We start from the raw sequence: 17,450 nt of genomic DNA on the forward strand, positions 1-17,450 counted from the left end.
CCAATGCAAAACTGGATTTTTTTAGAACTAGATTGGAACCTAGTTCTGTGTTCTGTGTTGTGTTTTAGATTTTCTTTGTCGCTTATGTTACACAGTAGCGAGCTACTCCATGTTACATCCACTTCTATGTTTCATCCGGCTGCGCCCGGTACTTTACCGGCGCATTGGCCTACACTTTGATGTTTTATGTGTTAAAATTCTGTGGAAAATTTTATAAAAATTCCATGAGTTAAAAAAAACTATGTGAAGCTCTTAGATTCTTTCAATCAAAAACACATCACAACTACAATAGAGAAGCAAGGTGTGAACAAAGCTTTAATATTAGACCTTTTTTATACCAAACAAAAATGATTTAAAATTTAAGCACAAAACTTTGCTCCCAAACAATGCTGTGTTATGAAACTTATTTGTGCTCATATAAATCCTTATCAAAACTACAACCTAAAATGTCCATCATTATCTCCATCCTTCCACCTGGGGTGCACAGCTTAAAAATAGATTCTGGTAAATCAAGACAGGTGCTTCTTTATTTCAAGCTCAAATTACATATCACATTTTGGAGTCAAGTGGATATGACTGGTCCTCTATGCTGCTGGAGGATTTACCCATGAATCCATTAATATGCCATACTCTCATCCCCATTGCTTTAACTTCAAACAGTGTGAAAACTCATATCTTAGTATTCATCAAAAGGCAGAACCCCAAAGACTCTCACTCATAATAGAGTTGTACCTGAGCAGTAGCCCAAACATATCTGGAGAGCACCTTTAATTATATTACTCCTGATATCTCCTGATATCTGTTTTTACAATATCTTATTATGAGTGCTCTCCTCTTTTTTAACTCTCCCATAGATCGTACATAGATCTACTGTACATGAACTGAAAAGTAGTTGTAGTAGTAATGATATTGTTCTGGTAACCCACATCATAATTTTCACTGGCAGTTAAAAAAAAATGGGTGCACATTATGATAAAGAGTATAAAGAGAGAGAATGTTAAAGCAAGTTTACAGAGAAGTATATTGAAAAGTAGTTTTACATAATCTCTTCATAAAAAAATAGTCTACCACTGAAAATCATATTGTGATTTTCAGAACAATTAGGCAAGTAGCACATGATGAGTGAGAATTGATGAATGTTTAAATAGTACAATACTGCACTAAATGCAATACATTTTAGTGGATAAGTGGCTACGACCGCTATTGAGACAGATCCGTTTAGGAGTAGAGCATGTTATAGTCAGAACCATTTTACAAGGATTACTCATAGACTATTTGAGAAAAACGCATTCCAGACCATGACCGCTCAGCCATGAAAATAATCAAGTGAAATAATTTAGTGATTGACAGTGTTTTAAAATGCTTTTGTCCCACCCCTTTTGTGTATATTGAATTTAATGCACAAATAAAATGGTTACATTCTATTATTTTTCTATGTTGTATCAATGTAGGTCATATTTTAAATACAATCCTATCATTACTTATTTTCAACTTAAAGGCTTATTGCTCCTCATTTTTCTAATAAAATGTATTTATAAACTGCTATTTTGTTTGCTCACTTAAAATTATAGAATGACAACTGGTGGATATCCTTTTACTACAGGTTAAAAAAAAAATAGCAAATTTAGTAAAAAAATTATCCTTCATTCAAAAATGACACTCAAATCTTCGACTACTGTATGTTATCTTATCTGCCTTGCTTCAATGAAAGTAGAGCGTGAGATCTGCCTCTTACCAAGCTGAGTAATCTTATTAAATATAATAATGATTTTGGTTCATGACCTTTATCTCTAACTGAAAACAGGAAATCCAAGAATTTATGTCATTAGGATATTTGGTATATTATGGAAATAGACATAGATTTAATTAAATTGTATGCTATTGTTAGAAAAAAAGGTCATACTAAGAAAATGTCATTGCAGAAGTATATTAGTTGCTACCCTCCAGTGTTATTTGCATCTAAAATGTATACTTTGTACTTGACATTTAGAGAGGAAATTGGAACTGCTTATTATGGATGATTGAACACTTTCTTTTCTTGCGCAGAGTTTGTTCACATTGTATGTACAGTAATCAGACGGATGTTACAAGCAGTGGTTGCTATGCATGAGAGAACAACTCATCTGAAGATCTGTGAAAAAATTACAGTAAATACAAAAATCATGCAAACTTTTCAAAGCTACTGAGTAGGAAAACAAATGTTTTATTTAAATATAAAAACGTTTCTAGTAATACAATGTAATATACACATATATGGGGATATAGGAGAAGCTTGGTCCTTGGGCAGTGCTGGCAAGTTTACTGAACTTAGGAAATCTGAAATACCCTTTTCTGATGGTTGTGTGGTACTTTTATCCATTTTAAGATTGTATAATGTAATAAGATGCTGGAACTTCTGTTATTTGCTGAGGATCAAATACCTTCCCATTATTGTTGTTCAAGATAAATGGCAGCCGAGCTTGTGCAGCCCTTTTTTTTTTTTTTTTTTTTAAATAATAATTTTTATTAAATTTTTTCAAAACAGTACAGCTGAAATAATAACACTCAGTATATTTTCCACATCCGATTATTACAATTCGCAAAGTCCTGATATGGTGTCTTATATTTGGGTTCTCCTGGGCACTTTGCCTTAGGCACACTTTCCTGGGATTACGGACCTTGGTGCTGTTCTTGAGGTGTCCATGAGATCTGTTATTCCTGCTAGGCCTTAGGGGAAACAGAAAAAACCCCAGGTTGTCCTAACATGGAATGAATAGAATTTGCTCTGCATACAATAACAATAGTCTTTGTTGTACAGTCAGCAGCTTTTCCACCTTAGTTGTGACGTGGAATTGCCTTACGGTGTAAACACAAATTTTAACAAACAACTTTAACATTAAACACCTACAAAATAGACCTGTGAATGCCTCTGTGGCTTGAAATGCCTTTAATCCTGTGTGTTTAGTTTACTCTTTACAATAAGCGCTATCCATCCACCCCCCCCACTCTCCCTTCCATTTATTATAGTTCCTCTCCTGAAAGGCTATGGCTTTTTCGTATGCATAAGTAGTGTTCATTTGCCCAATCACTTCTTCTATACTAGGACTCTTTGCTTCCTTCCAGTGTCTGGTGATTACCAACTTTGTGGCCATTAACATGTGAGCTACTACTGTCTGGGATTTGGTTGGAAGCTGGTCTATGTCCATGAGAAGAATGGCCATGGCCGGTTTTAGTTTAAAATTATTCCTCAGAATCTTAGATATGATATCTGCTGTTTTTTCCCAGAGTTTACTAATCACTGGACAGAGCCATAAAATGTGAAGGAGTGTCCCGTTATTCCCGCAGTTCCTCCAACACCAAGACGGGGATTCAGGAAAAATCTTGTGTAATCTTGTAGGGGTGAAATACCACCTCATGTGTGATTTGGCTATGGCCTCGCTATGCGAAACACATCTAAAGCATTTACTAGCAAAGTAAATGGCCTTTTGCCATTGTTTGTCTGTATATTTTTCCTTTAAGTCCTGTTCCCACCTCATCATGTATGGTAGCTTTTGGAATGTCGCTTTTTCATTAAGTATATTGTATATCGTTGCTGTCCCTTTCTTACCCCCGGGTGTTGAATCAAATAGTTTCACCAGGTGTTTGTTAATCAGAGGAGAAGGATATGTTACATTCTGCAAAAAATTACGAATTCTAAGATATGAGTAAAAGTTGTGTATCGGAATTTTATACTTTGCCCTTAGTATTTCAAAGGAGGAAATTTCTGTTCCTGACATTATGTCTTGTATGGTCTGGATTCCCATTAATCTCCATGAAGATATGTCTAGGTTGTCAATAAGGAGTTCTAGTATTTCTATAGGAGTCTGTTGTAGCGGGAGTGGAACTTTTTCAGTTGTATCTAGCGCTATTGTTTTCCATGCCTGATCTGTTGCTTGAATGGATACTAGTGGTGAGTGGGGGGTATTAGTTTTCCACATGTGAGATAGAATCCTGAGTTTTAAGGGGTGGCCTTTCTGGTACTGCTTTTCGATCTCACACCATGCCTTCTCATTAGAGTTATGCCACCAGTGTCGTGATTGATCAAGGACAGTTGCCGTGTAGTAATCCTTTAAGTCTGGGACCCCCAATCCTCCTATAGACCTCTGTTTTGAGATGATCGAGGAGGCCACTCTCGGGTGTTTGCCCTGCCAGATAAATTTTTTAAGTTGAGTCTTGGTCGTCTTAAAAAAGGAGTGTGGGATAGGGATCGGAATTGTGCGAAAAAGGTATAAGTACTTAGGGAGGACCATCATCTTGTACGTGGCTATGCGTCCTAACCAGGATAGTGTTATTTTTGAGTAGCTGATAAGTTCTTTATCGACTGCCGCAACCAATGGTACAAAGTTATGTTGCAAGAGTTTTGCAACTGGGTATGTGAGCTGTATACCTAAGTAGGTGATTTTAGTATCTTGCCAGTCAAGGATGAATTTTTGTTTAAGAGAACTTAACTGATCCCGTGGTACATGTATGGGTAGAATTTGGGATTTCGTGTTGTTGACTTTATAATATGAGATTTCTCCAAATGAGGACATAACTTTGAAGATATTTGTTAGGGAGTTCTCTATATTTGTGACAATCAATATGATGTCATCGGCGAATAGTGCTATTTTGTGTTCCGATTTTCCAATGGAAACACCTCTAATGTCTGGATGTGATCTAATTGCCACTGCCAAGGGTTCTATTGATAATATAAATATAATGGGGGAGAGAGGGCAGCCCTGACGAGTCCCATTAGACAATGAGAATTCCTTAGATCTTACTCCATTAACAAAGACTGTGGCTGATGGGTAGGAGTATAGAGCCTTTATTGCCATAAATATGTGGCCTTCGAAGCCCATCTTATGTAATACTTCGAATGTGTATGTCCAATTGACCCTGTCGAACGCCTTTTCGGCGTCGACAGTTACAAAGGCCGCACTAATATTCTTTACCTCACAATGTTGCATGAGATTTATTACTCTTCTTGTGTTGTCATAGGCTTGTCTTTGTGGTGTAAATCCTGCCTGATCTCTAGATACTAGATGGGGTAATACCAGTTTAATCCTATTGGCTAATAATTTGGCATAAATCTTGACGTCGGCGTTAAGTAAGGATATGGGGCGAAAATTAGCCGGGCTATCTGGTTTCTTCCCTGGTTTAGGAAGAGTAATAATCACAGCTTCCAACATTTCCTTTGGAAACTCTCCCTTGGTAGCAGCTAGCGAGAATACTCTCAGTAAGTGGGGGACTATAATATTAGAAAATTTTTTGTAATAGGCTCCTGGTAGCCCATCAGGTCCGGGTGCCTTATTAAGGGGAAGGGTTTTGATTGTTTTGGCAACCTCCTCATTTGTTAGAGGGGTGTTAAGTGTGAGGAGTTGTTCCTTAGATATTTTGGGAATGTTTAGGACTTGAAGAAAGTTTTGTATTAAATCTGTGGGTTTGTTTGGTGTTAAGTGTTCCTTGGCAATATTGTATAGTTTGGAATAATATTCCATGAAAGCGTCTGCTATTCCCCTAGGTGTCATGATTTTTTCCCCTGTGTTTGGGTGAATAATAAAGGGGATTTTTGATTTTTGTATCCTTTGTTTTAAGCGGCGGGCAAGAAGGGTTCCCGCTTTGTGGTCTTGTGAGTAATATTTAATTTTCATTTTTTGCAGATTTTTCGTATATTTATAAAGCAGTAGGTTTCTGAGCTGGAGCCTTTTTTCATTTAGCTCATTTATAAGTGCTTGTGATGTTTGTGTTTTGTTTTGACGTTCTAAGAATTGTATATGCATTAAGATGGCATTTACTTCCCTCTCCCTTTCCCTCCGCAGTCTGCTTTCTATTTTAATTAATTCCTCTTTGACAAATAATTTATGAATGTGCCACGCTGAGAAGGGGCTCACTTCCCCATTGTCGTTTAATGTGAGGAATTCTTTAATTTTGTTCTCTAAGATGTTAGAGGTGTCCTTATTTGCCAAGGAATATAAATTGGCTCTCCAAATGAAATCGTTTTGTGTGGAGAATGTGTCTTGAAATGTTGCCTCTACTAGTGCGTGGTCCGACCATTTTATGCTCCCTATATCTGTAGATTCAATCCTATCCAGCATGTACCTATCCGTTAGGATCATATCGATACGGGAGTATGAATTGTGTCTGGGAGAAAAATACGTGTAGTCGCGTTCTGAGACATGCTGTACTCTCCAAACATCATATAAGTCATTTTCCCAAAGAAACGGGTTGAGGGTAAATTTCCTATGTGTTGTTTTGTTAGAGGTATCCCATTTGTTGTGTCCTATCGTGTTGAAGTCCCCACAGATGAGGAGATTCCCCCTTTTTAAATCAGACACCTTACGGAACAATTTTCTCAGAAACCTTCCTTGCTTGCTATTGGGAGCGTAAAGGTTTACTATCGTATATTCCACGTTATTTATGGAACAGGTTATTATGATAAATCTACTTTGTGGGTCCACCACCGTATGTAGGATGTTGACCGCTAATGAATCTTTGAATGCAATGAGGACTCCTCTTTTCTTTTTTATAAAAGAGGAAGAGACTATCTGAGGAAAGCGGTTATGGGTTAATTTGGGGGGATTTTTTGAGCTAATATGTGTTTCCTGGACACATATGACGTCTCCTCCACACTGCATGGCTTCCCTCCACAGCATTGCCCTTTTAAAGGGGTTGTTTAGCCCTTTGACATTTAATGATACTATTTTAACTCCCATTGAAAGCAAGGAGGTCTCCGCTTATAAATAAAAGATAGATAGCAAATCTATATACCAGATCAAAGCATTTTGCGATTGTTACAAGAGAAAACATGAAATTAGCATTCAGGTCACATAACAAACAAGTGTCCAACCTAGAACTAGTGGACATAGCAAACATTAGAACGGTACTAAGCATGAGCATGTTAGTACTGAGTCGGGTACTTATCCTAGTCCCGTGGAAACGTGAGAGGATCGCACCGCTCCACCGACCGTTTTGATGCTAGTACAGTCCAAGGATAACAATAACAGTGAGAGGAGGATTCTATGATCGCCATACAGGGTCCATTCTTGAAAATGATTTTGGGTTGCTCCTTGTCGTTTGTAGATCTTCTTTGGGTATACCCCAAGACACGAGGAACTCCACTCCTTCTTCTATCGACTTTATCGCTGTGATGGAGTTTTGTTGTTTAATCAGGATTTTTGTGGGGAATCCCCATCTATATGGAATTTCATGCTTTCTTAACATGGAAGTGATCGGAAAGAAATCTCTCCTGGCCTGGAGCGTGGCTGCTGATAAGTCTACGAACAGCTGGATCGAATCATAGGGGGCTTGCAGAGTTTTGGTTTTCCTAGCTTGAGCCAGTAGTCTTTCTTTCACATGATAAAATGTAAATCTAGCCAGTACGTCTCTGGGGACTGATTCAGGAAGATTGGAAGGTTTTGGGACCCTATGCGCACGGTCGATGCATAACTCGTAATCAGCAAGATCCGGTAAGAGAGCTTTTGTCATTTGCTGTACGTATGATTTAAGATGGATATTAGGGACAGTTTCCAAGATCCCCCTTATTTTTACGTTATTTCGTCTATCCCTGTCCTCTGAATCGACCAGCTTTGCTTGAATAGTTGTTACAGACTCTTCAAGTGAATTATGTGCATCTGCCAGATCGTTAAATGTGGTGGCGTACTCCGCCATTTTATTCTCCACATGTGAGACTCTGTCCCCTAATTCATCTATGGAGGATTGTAGTGGTTTTATTAGTGAAGATAAGTCTCTCTGAAGTGAGGACCTTTACGCCTCTAGCATAGCTTTGAGCATATTCTCTGACACACTTTTGTCAGATGCTTGAAATGAAGCAAAGGTATCAGCTTCGTTGTTATGTAGCATGACACTATCAGTGTTATCACCCACCTTCAGATCGTTAGTGTCTTCATGCATCTTTGCCTTCTGCTTGGCCGGACTGCTGGTTGGAGTTCTTGCTCCACTTGATCCTGAGGATGCTGGGGAACCTGAGGCCTCCGAGCTGCTCTGTTCCTGCAGCACCAATGGTGGCATGCTCTCCTCCTCTTCCGTGCCTGCTAAGGAAGGTACAGTGGGGGATTGCCTGGACCCCGTGCTCCATCTCCCCGGGATATCAAATATGGGAGAGGGTCTGCTGGGAGTGAGACCGATGTGGGAGACGGCCCGTTGAGGAGACACCTGTCCTCCCCGCTGCTTCTGTGGCGCTGCGCGGGAAGCTGGTGTGCGGGAGGCTGCCGCATGTCTGATGGTGTCGGCGCCATCTTTACTGGGCCCGGGGTCCATGTGAAAAAAGTGCCGGATCGGCTTGTCGGGAGCACCTTTTACTCCCCGCTTCCTCCCGGACTGTCCCCCGATGCTGGAGGTAAGTTTGCTCGGCATTTCTGCTCCTTGGGCGCCGGTGTTAGTCGCTGTGTGTGGTCGGGATAGCGGAGCTCGGCTCTCACGCGGCCATTCTCCTTCGCGGCCAAACCACGCCCGTGCAGCCCTTTTTTTAGTTTATTGGCCAAAAGTTTACTGGCTCTGTTGCCTATTGTATATTGCTTAACTTTTAACCGTCTTAGTGCTTGTTTCATTTTCTAGTTGACTCAACTGGTGTATTATATTGATCATTTGTACTCTATGGGGGCATTAAATGTTAAGTGCACTTAATACTGCCAGGCTAGATATTAAGTGTATCCTGAGTTTGTCATTCTCTTTCTTATTTGCTGCTTCAACACTCATGCAGTGACCCCTCATAAACATTTTGTGATCACACCATAACTTGTTTTTAACTCAGTGGAAGTATTATGTGCAAAAAAGTTGGACAGATTTTTTTTGAGTCCAAGCACTGTACTTTGGTAAGTGCAATATAAAATTTTCAACCTCCATGGAGTGGACCTTATTTCTGGGTAGCTCTCTGGTATTTCTAAGGGAATCGTGGCATGGTCTGACCAGCTGATGATATCAATTTTGGAAGATATAATCTGGCTAAAAAGTGACTGATCGGCTAAGAACATCTAAATTCTGGAATACATTTTATGTGGATGTGAGAAAAATTAAACTCTTTTTCATTGGGATGTTGTAAACTCCATATGTCTAAATATGCTTCTTGATGGGATAGGTTAAATAGGTTTATCCGGGTGAGTGGACTTAGAAGTATCAACCAAAGGCCACATTGGCATATTGTAATTACCCATTATAAGGACTGACCCTTTTTTACATTCATCAACTAACGAAAACAATTTCCTGAAAAAGGTGTCTTGTTTCTTATTGGGGGCATATACTGAAACTAGAGAGTATGTAACGTTATTAAGTAAGCATATTATAATTACATACCTTCCCATTGGGACTACTATGCTTTGTATGAGAGAAAAGGAAATTGAGCTTTTTATTGTAATAATCACTCCCCTTTTCTTGTCTACTGCAGGAGCTGCAATTATAACAGGGAATTGTTTGCGGTGACGATGGGGAAAATCCCCTTTACTGAGATGTGTCTCCTGTGCGCAGAATATGTCTGCCTTGGAACTTATCGCCTCTATCCACAATCTTTTTATAGGGGCTATTAAGGCCCTTTACATTTATAGAGATGACCCTAATTACCATGATGCGAGTTTAGGATTAGCTTAACATATGATCGCGTTACCTGAACTATCTCTAGCGCCTGTAGAATGCCAATGATTTTATACCTGAAGATTGAGATTGCTGTCTTAACAAAAACAAAATATAAAACATTGCATAAGAAATAAACATAGGTAACATGCATTACCAAACTTGCAAGAGGTTTGATCCTACCATAGGATCTACATGAGGGGATAATCATGGATGCCAGACACATGGTGTACTAGCATAACACCATAACCAGACCCCAGTTGTCAGGCATGGTTTTCACCCTCGGTGGTCCCATCTAAGTAGTGATGGTAAGATAAGTATTTTGTCCTGATCTTGGGTTCTTCACGTTTGCTGCTAACTGGTTCCAGTCCTTTAGTAGTTGGTGCAGCTGGGTTGGGGAGGAAACTACTATTTGTTTACCCTATTGTTTACCCAATTGTGCTATATTGTGCTGGTGCAAAATCGTTGCTGCTTCTTGGAACTACTTCCTTCTTGCCAGCGTTGTCACAAAAAGATCCGCATAGAGAGATATATCTTTAAACTTTTTTGGTAGCTCAGGATGACTTCTGATTTCTCTCATAGGTTTATCCTTGAAATGGAAAAAATGTGGGCGAGCTATCACATCCATAGGTGTCGAGGCTGGAAGTTATTTGGCTTTGGTTAGCCCATGTACCCTGTCGATCAACAAATCTGCCTGTGGTGTTTCAGGCCACAAAAAAGTCTGTCAGAAACTCAGTAAGCATGTCCTCTAAATTGTTACTCACCAGTTCATTGTGGCCACGGTGAACTCCACCATCTTAGATTGGACGTGAGACTTGCGTTGCCCCAGCACACTACATTCATTCTGGAATGCCTGTAAGGCTACTTGGATGTCCCTTTGCAGAGATGTTCGCAAGTCCCCTAATAAAGCTTTTAAAACATCCTCTGAAACTGCCACAGAAACAGGCTGAATGCTGCTGACCCACCTGTGTATGCATCACTTGCATGGGACTGAATCTACCAGGGCTGCTGAGAGGGGAGCCGAGCAAATTGCAAATTATGGTGGAAAATAAGTATTTGGTCATTAAGGAAAGTTCATCTCAGTACTTATATATAACCAAACATTTTCTGTACGTTGGTACTCACTGTTGCTGGTATGTTTACCAATTCCCCCATGCAAATCTTCTCTGGAGCAGTGATGTTTTGAGGCTGCCGCTGGGCAATACAGACTTTCAACTCCCTCCAAAGGTTTTTTATGGGGTTGAGATCTGGAGATTGGCTAGGCCACAAAAGGACTTGCTTTTTTAAAAACCCAAATTCACTACCATGGTGGAGGGATAAGGAGTATTGTCATACTGAAAGACCCAGTTACTTTTCATATTCAATGCCCTTATTTAAAAAAAAGTTATATATGTCTTGGAGGGAGGCTATAAAAACAATAAAATTGAAATGCTTGCCTTCTCCTTACTAATACACAACTATTTAAAGATCTACATCGCTTTCTTAATGTGAAATCACCCTGCCAAGAGCTTAAACTAATATTCATAGAGACTATGATAAGGTGTTGGCAGGGCAATTGCTTATGGACAGAGAGAGATCACATGACCCTTCATCAGCAGCCATTTTATGGAAAGAAATGTCTGGCTGATGAGGTAAAAGACAGGGGGCTTCACTTTTTATAACCAGAAAGTGATGCAGAAAATTTAATAGATGTATAGTTGTAAACAATCTCATATCCTGTCCCTAAACTTACAGTACAAACACATTACAAAAAAACTGGTGGTAAAGTGGTCAACCCCATTAATGACTAAATTTAAGAGGATTTCAAGTAGGTAAACAACATATCATGCCTGGAAATAATATTAATGGGTGATTTGCCCTTCAAAGCTCCTTTCCTTCTCTTAGTGTTCTTATGTCATCACATGACATACAATTTTGACATAATTGCCCTCGTTCGCGTATGTAGAAAAATTGGAAGCTAAAGCTTTATATACATTTATGACAAATACAAACTTAAATGATATATACTGTTCTACAAAACATCACCAATAAGAATTTTGGGGCAATGAGCTAAGTTCATTAGCTCACTGCCCCAAAATTCGTATTGGTGATAGAGCAGTTGGCACAGGTAATTGCAAGTCATAGGTAGAATATCTTTTGAATAAGCCAAATGGTTAAACGGTTGATTAAATCCCTATACATGAATAAGTTCCATCTCCAATCTATCCATCAGCAAATAAATACAGCTAAAACATGTGTCAGACTTGTACACCATCTGCTAAGCTTCAATGTATGCAATCCACTTCTTAAAACAATGCACTCTTCAATTTTGAAGAAATGTAATGACTTTCTGCCTAATTAAAAGTGCAACTTACAGGCAACATATTGGTGTGTTTGGAAATACTAAATAGTTTTCAGGCAATAGAATAATATCATAATAATTTTGTATATGATTTGTAAATTCACTTTTGCCCTGACATATTGTTATAACATAAAAATGAAAGTTCAATGTTGCAATTTTTTGACAGTCACTCTATAATGTTTAGTGGACTTTGATTGTTTTATTTTATTATTTCAATAAATCTTATTTTTTTTTTATTCTATAGCATCTAATGAATTAGCTTTGATCTTTAACTGTATTGGTCTGTTTTAATCATTTAAATGCTATTAAACCAACAAGGTAGGTTGTACCTATTTAGGTATTTATACATTGTAATGAGATCTCCCCTTAGCTATCTCTTTTTCTAAGTAGAATAATCCTATGTTTAGTTATATGATTTTTTTCCTAATTCTAGGCTACTCATTCACTCAATAAAATTGGTTGCTTTCCTTGTCACTACTTCCAGTTCAAATATAGTGAGCACAGAAGGCATGTGCGGCTGCCCTAGTGAAGTCAGTCTTATGGAATATGGTACTTCTCATCTGATAAACTGTTTTTGGTGGACACATATACAGTATGGTGATTAAGGATTTTTGTACATTGGTCATGCATGGACTATGTGTTTTTGGGGACAATTGTCCCCTTCATCACAATCAGAGAGCTAATACACTAACATACATTATAGGACAAGGTGCAATATCAGGACATATTGGATAGAAAGTAATAACAATAAAAAGGATAACAATAATAATAGAAGAACAAACAATGTAATAAAAATAAGAGAAAAGCATAATATGGACACTTGATATTCAAATATATTATAAAAAATGGTAAATAAAATTTAATTTAAAAATACCATGATAATGTGCAGAAAACAAAATAATACGTTCATAGGGGGACATGTGTCATAGTTTTGTCTCTCTGTGGTGCATTTGTGAGACATTTTGCTGCCCTTTTTTGCACGTTATGTATGATCATGTCTTTTTCCTATCCTGGCAGGTGCCAATTTTGGCTTCTTTTTGAGACTTTTTGTTGCAAATGTCTCAAATCCACATTTGCTTAATTTGGGATTTGAGGCTGTGTCCTGCATTTTTAAACACACTAGTCACACCCTAGGGAGATGATGATGCATAGTAAATGGAATGTAAACACATGCATTAACATTGCATTTATATAGCGTTTTGTAAACGCAAATGTTAACAGTAATGTAATAAGGCAAATCACCTCTCCTCTGTGTATGCCAGGACTGATAGAGACAGGTTGGATTGTTGTAATTGGGTTCAAAATGCAATTAAAGCACAATTGAAACCCTACACATGACCTCACGCTTAGAAATAATCAATAAATTAAAAAAATGTAAATGAAAAAAGTTCAGAATGTAAAAAAAATAGGTTACCGTGCAAAATTTTAAACATTTAAAGCATGTAAAATAATTCCAATTTCCATGTTAAAATAGGGTCCATGAAAAAAATCCTTCCTTAACACCTGCTCTGGAGCAGGTGCCAATTTACACCTAAAAAGTAGCAAACACAACAGAGCAAAAAGTCGCAAAAAAGTCGCAAATATGACAAAAGTCAATTTGCTGACTTTAACTTCACCTCCAACCACTGGACAACCACCTAATAAGCCTTTCAAAACCTAATTGTCAGAACAGGTACAGAATTCAAAAACAGGCAGGAGCAAATACCGGACCAATCATCAGGGTAAACAGAGTTCCATATGAGGTTCAGGGTACACAAAGTTCCATATAGGTTCAGGGTATTCAGGTTTCTAGATCAGGTTCAGGGTAAACAGGGTTGTGGACAGGTTCAGGGTACAAAGGGTTCTGGATCAGGCTCGGGTACACAGTGTTTTGGCTCAAGCTGGGACTATAAAGGGTTCTTGTCAGGCTGGGGTCACATAGTAAGCAGTTTGTACCATGAGTCACAAAAGTGCCAGATTAGGCTTAGGTACACAGTGTCAGGTCACAGGAAAAACAATAACCAGCCCAGAGTGAACTGAGCATAAGCAATTTAGCCAGTCCCCAGCAACTGACTGGCTAGGCCCTGCATTACTCAGCTGAGAAATACACAGAGCCTAGAGAATGACAAAACCCAGTTTTTCTGAAAACAGACATCAAGTTTAGACCAAAAAATCAGCTATGCAAGAAAGCTAAACAAAAACCTCTCAGCTGCCTAGCAAGCTCATAATTAAGCAGCCGGAAGGGTTCTGACAGGTACAATATAAAATAAAGGTCAATAACTAAATAAATCAGTAAATAGCTGGAGCTTTTGATTTAAAGGAAATCTACCTCTAACTATAACTAAAATGACAATAAACTTACTCACTTATTGTCCTCTTCATCTTGATCCCTGCGATGGTCTTCTTCAAGCTTGTTTCAACTGCAATGCCTGAAAAAAACACTTATAAAAAGTCCCAAAGCTACAGAGCTCTGGCCTGCTTTTTATGAGTCTCTTGGCATGTCAAACTTGAAGAGGACCACTGCCATGATCAAGGTGAAGAGGACAAGAGGTTCACTGTAATTTTACTTATAGTTAGTGGAAGATTTCTACTGTATTGTTGACTAATGCTGTTTTTTTTGACTGATAGATGGGGACATATTAAAGGGGTATTCCCATAAAGACAATTTTCTTATATGTACTCAGGATAACAAAATCCAACCTGTCTCTATCAGTCCTGGCATACACAATTTCAGTTGCCCCGTGACACAACCCTGTAAATTTTGACTTTAGGGCCAGGGCCGCCATCTTGGATTTCTGTGAGACATCATGCTGCTTAAATTTCTGCCTCTCTCTGCTGTATGCCTGTAGCCCTGCCCCCCTGTAGTACAGCACAGAGTTCACTGACATTCATTACTTCCTGCAAGCAAGACATTGTGAAGAAAGAGAAGATGCAAACTACAAGCAGATAAGTTATCCGGGGAAAGGGGGAGGCAGGCACATACACTGTGAACTCTGTGGCAAAGCTGACAGTATAAAAGTCTATCAGCCTCTGCCTGTTATAACTCTTTGTAATAGCCATCTAATGCATCTCTGATCTGTCTCATCTCTCTTTCTATGTGTCAGTGTGTTAGTTCAATGTCAGAAGCCAGATGAAAGTGTATAAACAATGTACCCTGATAATCTAACCACATTGTCACCCCATAGAACTAGATGGATCATGATGGGGCAGATTTATCAAGCAGTCTGAAAGTCTGAATATTTCTAGTTGCCCATGGAAACCAATCACAGCTCCCTTTTAAAATATTCATGAGCACTGGTAAAATGAAAGCTGAGCTGTGATTGGTTGCCATGGGCAACTGGAAATATTCTGACTTTCAGACTGATTGATAAATCTGCCCCGATGTGTCTGCTTAGAGAGTCCCCGCCAACACCCTGGAATTTTGCATGGACCATCACTTAGGTATAGGAGATAAAACAGCAATACAACTTGTAAAGTGAGGGGTTAAATTATCTTTATTGTGTAAACATCACTAGGGGATTGAGATTGAGAATTTTCTTTCATGTGAAAACCCCTTTAACCATTAAAGGGAACCCGTCACCACTATTTTCACAAATACAGGTAGTGGCAGGTTCCTATAGAGCTCTAGTAACTATCTGACACCCTGCTTTTAGCTAAAAATTGTTCCCCTCAGATCCCCATAAAATCAGAGTTATAATCTTGCCTGGTATCTATGCAGCTTTGGAGCGAGTCCACGGGGGGCGTGGTCTAATGTCATGTGACCAGGGTGACATCATCAAGCCACCATGTACATATCTGACCACATAAAACCATCACAGCAGCCTCCATGGACTTCTACTCCTCTCCATGCAGCCTGCTGTGATTTCATGTGATAAAATATGCTGTGATTTCATGACATATATGCTTAGTGTACAGTTCCTAATGCTACAAAAGCTATAGGACCTGTGATGATGTCACCCTGGTCACATGACATTATAGCAGCATACAGAGATAGGGATGGGGAGGAGCTGCTGGATTCAGCCTGAGGAGGCCATGCCCACCTGGACTCCATGTAGCCATGCTTAGTTACCAGATAAAACTATAAAGTTGAATATATGGGAATCTCAGGGGCATAATTTTTAGCTACAAGCAGGGTGTCAAATAGTTATTAGAGCTCTATAGGAACCTGTCACTACCTGTATTTGTGAAAATAGTGGTGACGGGTTCCCTTTAATAAAGGGGGAAAGAGCTGGTGCATGATGAACAGGGACATATATACATTTATATATGTTTATATATGTTTACAAAACAGTGTTTTAATGAAATTAGTATAGGTAAAATTAATCTCTTAATAATTGTACCAATAATATTAAATAAAGTCTAATATTTTTGTGGAAAAAAGAATTACAATTAAATTTGGATACTTGAATGCTATCAAATTTATATTAACAATATATTATTATTATTATTATATTATTATTAAAGGGGTTGTCAGAGACAAATGAAAAATACTTAAATTAAGAGTTTGAACAAGCGATCTGTAGATTGATCTGGGACTAAACTGGTGGTATACACCTTGGCAGTTTACATTACTGGGTCACTGCATTATATATTTTCACATACTATGTAAATAAAATAATACATTACTGTTCAGTAGTGTACATTTCTTCTTGAACATAAATATTAGTTTATTAACATATCTGGAAACAAAAAAGGCATATTTTATCTAATTTAGAGTTTTCACTTTGGATGAGACCCAAACATTAACGCTGAAACTAATTTTCTAACACTTTTGGGTTTCAACATTTCTCATCTGCATGTAAATGTTGCATAGCAAATCTAAAAGGACAATTGTGCATTCGAGAGCTAGGTGTCAGCTTTTGCAATTATCTAAGGCCAATGAAACATCTGTCTTGTTTTTCTAAATCTACAGTATGCAGTATATTTACAGTTTATACAGAACAAAACAAAAAGAAAACTAGAAGTTTAAAAGAATGCATTATGAAACTGCCCTTGTCATAGTATTAACATGGGGAGTGTAGGCATCTACTGCTAACACCCCTGACCTAGACATATTGGGGGGGAATTTAACATGCCTTGTCCACCACTAAATTGGTGTGTAAAAAGCATGTTCAAGACATGCTCATTTTTTTTTTATCAGCACACAACTTAGGACTTTGTGTGTGTGTGTGGGGGGAATAGAGGTGCGCAGAGTCACAAACGCCGCAGCCTGACATATTTGCTGTACTAACTGGACAATGGTGGAGACTACACAATGGCAGCAGAGAAGACCTCTCAGGTCAGTGTTTCTTAGTATATAGAGTGTTTGCTGTGTCAGAAGGGGAAATTTAAGACTGGCACTCAGTATGCCATGGTCTTGAGGGAAAATCATGTATGTTACTTTTACTGTTCCATCTGCATTTTAACATTTGTATGAACATGTCTACTTTTGTATATGAGATAATATTTAGTTTTCTTTTTTTGCACAGAAAAAGTGAAATATCATACACAACGTAAAAGAAAGACATTTATCCACAAAGATATTTGTGGAGGGTGCCAGCAGTCCATCAGC

Source organism: Engystomops pustulosus, chromosome 1 (genome assembly GCF_040894005.1).
Source record: "Engystomops pustulosus chromosome 1, aEngPut4.maternal, whole genome shotgun sequence".
Lineage (NCBI taxonomy): Eukaryota > Metazoa > Chordata > Amphibia > Anura > Leptodactylidae > Engystomops > Engystomops pustulosus.